At 38.3% G+C, this 8,630-nt stretch overlaps 2 pseudogenes; one reads left to right on the top strand and one right to left on the bottom strand.

Moving 5' to 3' along the window:
* Window positions 1–1,591: 1,591 nt before the first annotated feature.
* On the bottom strand, window positions 1,592–4,045 carry LOC148870611 (L-type lectin-domain containing receptor kinase IV.1 pseudogene; annotated as a pseudogene).
* A 2,069-nt stretch (window positions 4,046–6,114) lies between these two features.
* Window positions 6,115–8,581, top strand: LOC148870610 (L-type lectin-domain containing receptor kinase IV.1 pseudogene; annotated as a pseudogene).
* The last annotated feature ends 49 nt before the right edge of the window (window positions 8,582–8,630 follow it).

The following is an 8,630-nucleotide window of genomic DNA, read 5'->3' as shown; positions in this document are numbered from 1 at the left end:
GCAATGAAAACAACGAACCCCTTAGATAACACAAGTGTGTAGATCTTGCAATTTAGGCTATTCAGGCTACACAACACAAATCCAGATCTACTCCTCATAGAGTGCTTCTCACACAAACCTCACAGCATGTTTGATCCGCACATCAAGAGCATCTCCCTTATATGTACATAATTATTTACTAGCGGGGACCCATGTTATGCACGGGCTTTGTTAAGCAAAGGCTAGACAATACAAATATATAAAAGTATACAATTGTTTTATATTTTAATTTTTAATTCATTAATAATTATTTATATTTTATATATTACTTTTAATAATTTTTTGCAATATAAAAATAACAATAATTAATTTCAGCTAGGATGGTTCATCAAATTAATGAAACCGACCAACTCAACCGAATTTGAATTTAAATTATTTATTTATTTTTTAATAATACTGTTGTAATTTTTTAAATTTAAAATTAACTTTTAAGTTTAAATCTTTTGAGCTGATTAACCAATTTGATACAACCCAAGTTGACCGATTTTTACTAACGGTTGGTTGGTTTTGGGTAAACTTGATGGTTTGGCCGGGCTTGGGGTCAAGCCTGGTTTTAAATTTTTAAAATATTATTTAGTTATTAAATTGGACAATCCATAAAAATATTAATTTTGTCTTCATAATAAATATTTTTAAGTTAATACATAATTTGATTGTAATATTTAAATAATTCTTAATTTTTTTAAGTCAAACTTTCTTTAGAGATAAATAGGAATTAGTGATAATTTAGCAGAGACTCTCTACCTAATTAGAGATAATTTTAGAGATAAATAAAAATTAGAGATAATTTGGGGGAAAGTGGGGGATAGTGCTGCCACTTGGCTAGATATTATAAAACCAAATCTCCCTTGCCACGAGGCTTAATGGGTGGGCTAGGTAGAGAAGAAGAGGAAAGAGAGAGAGTGACTGAAAGAACTAGAAAGGGGCAAGAGAGAAAGGAAAGAGGTTTAAGGAGAGAAGAGAGAAAGGGGAAAGGGAGAAGGAGAGGGCTCTTGACGTGATACTTAATTGCTTTATAATATATTATAGATGGAAAATGTTCCCAAATCCCAATACAAGGTGGGATGTGATTGTGAGGCCCGTGAACAGATCCCATTCCACATAACACTAGCATGTTAACACTTGATTGGTGAGACAACTAGGTTCGTACGATTGTATTGACATCAGCCATTAAACAAGATAATTACTGCAATGCAAAAAGAAAAAAATACAGAGAAGTACGGACAAGCCGAATGCAGATTTCTGATTTCCACTGTAGAGCAATAAACATTCAAAATGTCAACAACCCACACTCTATGTACCAATGCCCGCCGGTCAATTGCATCAATTCCGAACTGACACCTGCCCAAACACTACTTTGTACCTATAAAACACCTATAAAAACGGTTTGGCACCTACCCAAACCGTTTTTCTTCCAAAAAAAAAATATGATTTTGCTGATTTGGCATTTTCTTTTGAAACAAAATCACCACTTAAACTGGCATGAATTCCTTAAAATGCCAAATCAGTAGTAAGTTAGTTATATGAATGAACTAAAAATGTAGAAAGAAAATTGGTAGGAAAAATATAATATATCCAGCATCTCCCTTTATAATCATCAAAGATTATTATGCCACATAGATAGATAGATATTACGAAAACAAAAACAATCACAATTCACAAGTGAACACGCTCTACGCTAAGCATGCAACGGAACACAAGGAGAATTTTTTACGTAGATACAACAGATGAATTAAGTTTAACGACCGGTTGAGAGGAGGGAATCTGCAACTCACGATAGTTGTGTAGTCGTAGTCTTTCCTAGAAAGGAAGAAGGATGCGACGTGGCAAACTTGTTGAGGCCTTTACCATGTGCAAACGCTTGACCAGTTGCACCGAGACCACGCAAAGATGATTCTGGTAGAGCGGCATCACCGACCAATAACCGCACTACCTGTCGCATGGTCGGCCTAGCAGTCGGAATGGAGTGAGAGCAAAGCAGACCAAGCTTCAATACCAAATCCATTTCCTCGGTTACATAATCACTACCCAGATTTGGATCTACTGTCTCAAGAATCCTTCCTCTACTCCAACAAGAGAACACCCAATCCACCAAAATTATCTTGTCTGTCGACGATGCTTGTGGATCTATTGGCCTTCTTCCACATGCCACTTCAAGCATAAAGGCCCCAAAACTGAAAACATCTGTACTCGGTGATGCCTTTCTGGTCTTAGTAATCTCCGGTGGAATGTAACCAAATGTCCCTACCACATGTGTAGTTTTGGGATCGGCTCCACGATCATATAGTCTTGCGAGGCCAAAATCTCCTAATCTTCCATTAAATTCACTATCTAATAAAACATTGCTGGACTTGACATCTCTGTGAATGACCACCTGTTCCCATCCTTCGTGCAGATAAAATAGCCCAGACGCAACTCCTTTGATGACTCCAAATCTTTGACTCCAATTCAATGTGACCTTTGGTTGGTCGAAGAGGAACTTATCTAGACTTCCATGGGGCATGTAATCGTATACCAACAAGAGTTCTCTTTGACGCCGGCAATAGCCCAAGAGCTGTACCAAGTTTCGATGACGCAGCCGACCCATGCTAACAATCTCAGCGATGAATTCCCTTAATCCTTGTCTAGATTCATGAGAGACTCTCTTCACTGCAACTTGAGTTTTGGAGGTGGGTAACACACCTCTGTAGACCCTACCAAAACCGCCGATACCCAGAAGCTCCTTTTCCTTAAATCCCTTGGTGGCGATGTAAAGATCTCTGTATTTGAACCTGTGAGGCCCATACTCTAGTTCCCAATCTTCAACAACTTCAGCGAACTTTATCTTCCTTCTCACGATGGAAAGGACAACGGAGATTAGTGCGGAAGCTAAAATGAGACCAATAATGGGCAGTCCCACTGTCAGAAACTTGGAATGCTCTCTGGGTCCTAATCGAGGTAGCTTAGGAAGTTGGGAGATGGCGAGATCTTTAGCTGGTCCATTCATCTTAAAGCTCCATCCCAACACGTAATGGTTTGTAACAAAGCTGCCCGTCGATGATGAAAAACCAACGTACATGGGATCTTGCATGATCGGAGAAAGATTGAGGGAACAGGAAAGAAGGGGGATATTCGGTTTAGGGACATCAATCGGAGCCAACGTTATATCCATTCGCTTTTCTAGGCCATTGTATTCCACCCACACTTGAGTTGGTTTCCCACTTATGAGGCTTAAGTTCTTACGATTACCACCATTGGTAACATAAGATACAGGAACAGAACAGAGAGAGGTTAAGTTGTTAATATCGATACCAACATGGTTGCTATCGATATCGGAGAATTCATTGTTGAGGATGCTATCGAGCTCCACTGCAATAAAACGATTGTACGAATTACCGTTATTGGACACAGTGAGGCCTAAATATTGGCTCGGTTGGGCTCCTGGTAACCCTCTTGAAGGTGTGATCACGAAAGCAATTCCATGACCACCTAAATTTTGGAGCTTGGGGAGGATTCCGAATACAAATGTGGTAGAGAAAGTGAAGACATTACCGTCGTCGGATAGATTATTCTTGAAGTGGAGTGGGTAGGTATGGAAAGCATGACCCAACTGTCGGAGAGATTGGTTGGTTAGCATCAAAAGGCCGTTGGGTGTGATTTGTGCTATGCCATCCAGGCTAATATTGGCACCTCGAAAGCCATTATAGGTAAAGCCGGCATCCTCCAAGGCCGCCCAGGACCTGCATGCGCAGGACATGAATAGAAAAAGAAACGGCCGGAACAGATCATGCAGTGGTAGCCCGAGCTTCACAAACATCGTCGGCATCTTCTCTTCTCCGAGGCCTAAAATTTTGTTTTACTTTCTTTAATTTACTGGTATGTACTTAAGAACGGGTGCTTCATTTCTTGATAGGAATCCATGCACTCAACAACGATACAGCACCCTGTAAATCCCAACTAAATCAAACCTACTTTGTTCTCCGTGATCAACACGGAGAGCCCCCGCAAGTTTTAACTATTTCCAGTTTTCCACCTACATTAAATTATACATTCAACCGTATTTATCTTATCACCCTAAGGCCTGGTCCTTAATCCTTCTAGTGTGTAAGATTCTTGCCAGAAAATATATAATCTATCACATGTGGCCCATTTATCTAGCTTAAAGTTGTTCCTTGGTAACTAGATCTGATAGACTTAATGTTGACTTGACTTGGTCATCACGGCATTTTTCTTTCGTTGTTATGCTACAACCAAGTCTCGAGTGATGGTGTAACAGCTATTAGGCATTAATATTTAATCCCAAGGTTTTAACAAGCTGAAGGAGTGGTTGAGAAATAATGGCCTAAAAGATAAGGTGTAAGTCTCCAAACGTAGCTAGACAGGCATGAACCTCAAATATATAATTAAAATAATTATTATAATATATAATTATCTATATCTATATTATATATAAAAGTATGAATTCAATTTAAAACTTTTTTTTGGTTAAAGTTACTTTTTATTTCTTTATTTGATAAAGGGTATAAAACTCTTTTTATTATAACTTTAGTGTCAGTTTTAATGGCTACTAAAATGCCTATATTTGTGTATTTACTCCATCTTTAATTGTAAGAGTTGAAAATGTAATTTTAATTATTACTTTCCACATCATTTAATCCCCTCTCATTAAGTTTTATACTTAAAGTATTAAATCTCATTTTTTCTTATTAAATCTTATATTTTTAAGTTAATTTTCACTAATAAATGCTACTAATTGCATCTATTTCAATATTTTTAACAATATAAACCCATATATTTTAAAATTCACTCAAAAACAAAACCATTTTTTATCTAAGTAGTGGCTAAACAATTCAACCATTGGAATCAAATTAATGAAGCTATGAAATCATAGTTAGGTAATAAAATTTCTAAAAATACAAATAAATATAAAAAATTAAAATGTAGAAAAAAAATTAGGCACATTTATGATATTTTTATTAATCAAATTAAAAAATAAGTGTAATAAATAAGAATTATTTTTATTGATAATGAAAATAAAATACATAATTTAGAACTAACCAAAAATGAAATATAAAAATTGATAATAAATAGTTCAACTTTTGGGTTAAATGCGTTAATCTTTAATTTCATAAATAAATAATAAAAATTAATAAAATATAAAAATACATAAATTTTGTAAAAAAAGCATTTAGGCACATGTATAATATCATATACCCATCTCTTGTCTTCTTCCGGTGCACCATCCCCTCCAAACCACCCAACCATTTACCCCATCTCTTGTCTTCATGGCTCGTCGCCTCCTCGCTCACGCCCTTCTGCAAGTGTAATTGTGTAAATTCCTCTCTTTGTCTTTATTCTCCTGAGTTATTTTTAGTTTTTATCAGCACTTTTAACTCGGAGTCAATCGCCGCTGTTGTTTGAGGTCGGAGAAAGATGAACAGTGATTATCTTTTAATTATTCGAATATTTATTACAAAGGTAGTACAGGGTCTTTTATTATTCTTTATATGTGTGTGTCCAATAAATTAATTAAGCCTCTACAAACATAAATTTATAAAGTGTAAAATCTTATATTTTATATTATTTTGCATATAGTGTATGTATTTATATTTATACTCCTAAATTGAGCCTCAAGCCCAAAATCTTGAGAGAATGATTGATCAACTCAACTCAGAATTATTCAGCCCCACTGTGCACGACGAATCTTGATCATGGATTAATGTCAAATATACAGGCAGGATGCCGATTATGGGAGCTTACTAATGAACATTGGACTGTAGTGCACTTATCCCTAAAATCTATGTAAAGGTATTAATAATTCTTTAACATCAAATCAACAACCACAAATAATAACACAATTCACGACTAAAACAATTCGTCCAGCGCGCCTCATGATTTTAGCATTTTCTGGTCCACCAGCGTTACTGCATTAGTAAGGCACTGTAGAGTCAGACTTCTACTTGGATGACCAGCGTAATTAATGTGAACAAGATATTTTGATTTGGTTTGTGACCTTTTCATTTTCATTGTTCATTGTTTTTTTTTTTTCTTCTCTCTTTTTCTCGTTTTATTTGGTGGTTCATGGGCTGCGAGATTAAACAACAGTAGAACAGAAGAAAAACGTACTATATCATCATTTCCAGAGCCTCTCATCAATTAGCAAATATGCACTTGACCATGTTTGTCAAGCTCACAGAACTGTATCTCTTTCTATTTCCGCTTGTTTGGATTGCAGATTCTGAAGATGCTGGATTCACCTACAATGGTTTCCGAGGTGTTAACTTGAACCTGGACGGTTTGGCACAGATCACACCAGACGGCCTATTGATGGTGACCAACCGCACTGCACATCAGACAGGTCACGCTTTTTACCCATACCCACTCCACTTCAAGAACCCATCCGACGGTGAAGTGGTCTCCTTCTCTACCACTTTCGTGTTTGCCCTCTTCACCCAGCCCGGAATCCCAGATATAGCCGGCCATGGATTAGCTTTTCTCATCGCTCCTTCAAGGGGGTTGCCAGGATCTCTACCAAACCAATATCTAGGCATCTTCAACACGTCCAACAATGGATATTCGTCCAACCATGTTGTTGCAGTTGAACTCGACACAATCCAGAACATTGAATTTGATGATATCAATGATAATCACGTAGGTATTGACATTAACAACTTAAGTTCTGTTGCTTCCGCACCAGCGTCTTATTTTACTGATCAAAATGGTGGGCATAAGAACCTAACCCTCAAAAGTGGGAAGGCAATGCAATTGTGGATCGAATACAATGGCTTCAACACTCAAATTAATGTCACGTTAGCTCCGATTAATGTGCACAAACCAGATATCCCACTCTTATCTTTGCATTACAATCTTTCTCCAATCATGAAAGACGCCATGTACGTTGGTTTCTCGGCGTCTACTAGCCCAACTCTAACATCCCAGTACGTGTTGGGGTGGAGCTTTAAGATGAACGGTTCAGCCAAAGAGCTCACTCTTTCCCAACTTCCTAAGCTTCCTCGAGTAGGACCCAAACCGCAGTCTAAGTTTGTTATTGTTGGGTTGCCCATTATTGGCCTGGTTTTATTGTCCACAATGATAGGCGGCATTATTTTTATCTTGAGGAAGAGAAAATTTGCAGAAGTAGTTGAAGATTGGGAATTAGACTACGGGCTGCAAAGGTTCAAATTTAAGGAGCTTTACATTGCCACCAAGGGATTCAGGGAAACGGAGCTTCTGGGATCGGGCGGTTTCGGTACTGTGTACAGAGGCATATTACCCACTTCCAAAGTTGAAGTTGCAGTGAAGAGAGTGTCCCATGAATCAAGGCAAGGAATGAGAGAATTCGTTGCTGAGATTGTTAGCATCGGTCGACTGCGGCACCGGAACTTAGTACAACTCTTGGGATATTGTCGGCGTAAAGGAGAGCTTCTGTTGGTGTACGATTACATGCCAAATGGAAGTTTAGACAAGTATATCTTCGACCAACCAAAGTCTAACTCTAGACTGAGTTGGGACCAAAGATTTAGAATCATCAAAGGGGTAGCGTCGGCGCTATTTTATCTGCATGAAGACTGGGAGCAGATTGTTGTTCACAGAGATGTAAAGTCCAGCAATGTATTATTAGATGGAGAATTTAATGGTAGGTTAGGGGATTTCGGACTCTCAAGGCTATATGATCACGGAACCGATCCTCAAACAACACATGTGATGGGAACTCTAGGTTACCTTGCACCAGAGATCGCTAGAACTAGCAAGGCGACACCGAGCACAGATGTGTTTGCTTTTGGTGCTTTTATGCTTGAAGTGGCTTGTGGGAAAAGGCCTATGGAACCACAAGCATCGGGTGGTGATGAGGATGTTATTTTGGTTGATTGGGTGTTCTCGTCTTGGAGGGGAGGAACCATTCTTGAGACAGCAGATCCAAATTTGGGGGGTGATTATGTAGTGGAGGAGATGGATTTGGTGTTGAAACTTGGCCTTGTTTGCTGTAATTCAATTCCAACTGCTAGGCCGACCATGCGTCAAGTATTGGAGTTGTTGAACGGAGATGCTCCTCTCCCGGACCCATTGCCGGTTAGTGCTCACGATGAAGCAGGTTTCGACGGGTTTAGTACGTCATGTCCTTCTCTAGGGAATACGATCACTCAATCATCTGTGGCAGAGTCGCTGGGTCGTTAGACTTGGAAATACGTTTGGTTAATAAAGCAGCCAGCTTAGTTAGGCGTCTATTGTAAGAGGTATGTGGTGTAAAAATCCTTGTGAAAAAATAAGATAAGAAAAAAAAAAGGTGGTGTAAACAATATTGGCTGCCTTCGTTTCGCCACCAGATTCTCTGGATCATGTGAAAAATTTAGTCTGTTTATTTTCTCTGTCTAGGAGAAAGATGGATATTAAGGTCATCACTCATCAGGTGTGTGAATCATCAATATTCTGGAATTCTGCTCAACCTAGGATAGTTAAAAGTTAAAACATATGAGATTTGCACTGTGGCCATAGTGGTTTCATAGCCTAGGTGAATGATTTACTTCATGGGGACCTGGTGTTTGTTATTGAATCTAGCACACAATCCGATGGTTGCAGAATAATAGACAAGTCTTTTGCGGTTTTAATTAAGC

The sequence above is a fragment of the Nelumbo lutea genome, chromosome 2 (assembly GCF_056320005.1).
Source record: "Nelumbo lutea isolate HS-2025 chromosome 2, American lotus-T2T, whole genome shotgun sequence".
Taxonomy (NCBI): domain Eukaryota; kingdom Viridiplantae; phylum Streptophyta; class Magnoliopsida; order Proteales; family Nelumbonaceae; genus Nelumbo; species Nelumbo lutea.
Note: the sequence above shows the minus strand (reverse complement) of the source record. Positions and strands in the feature narration are given on the sequence as shown.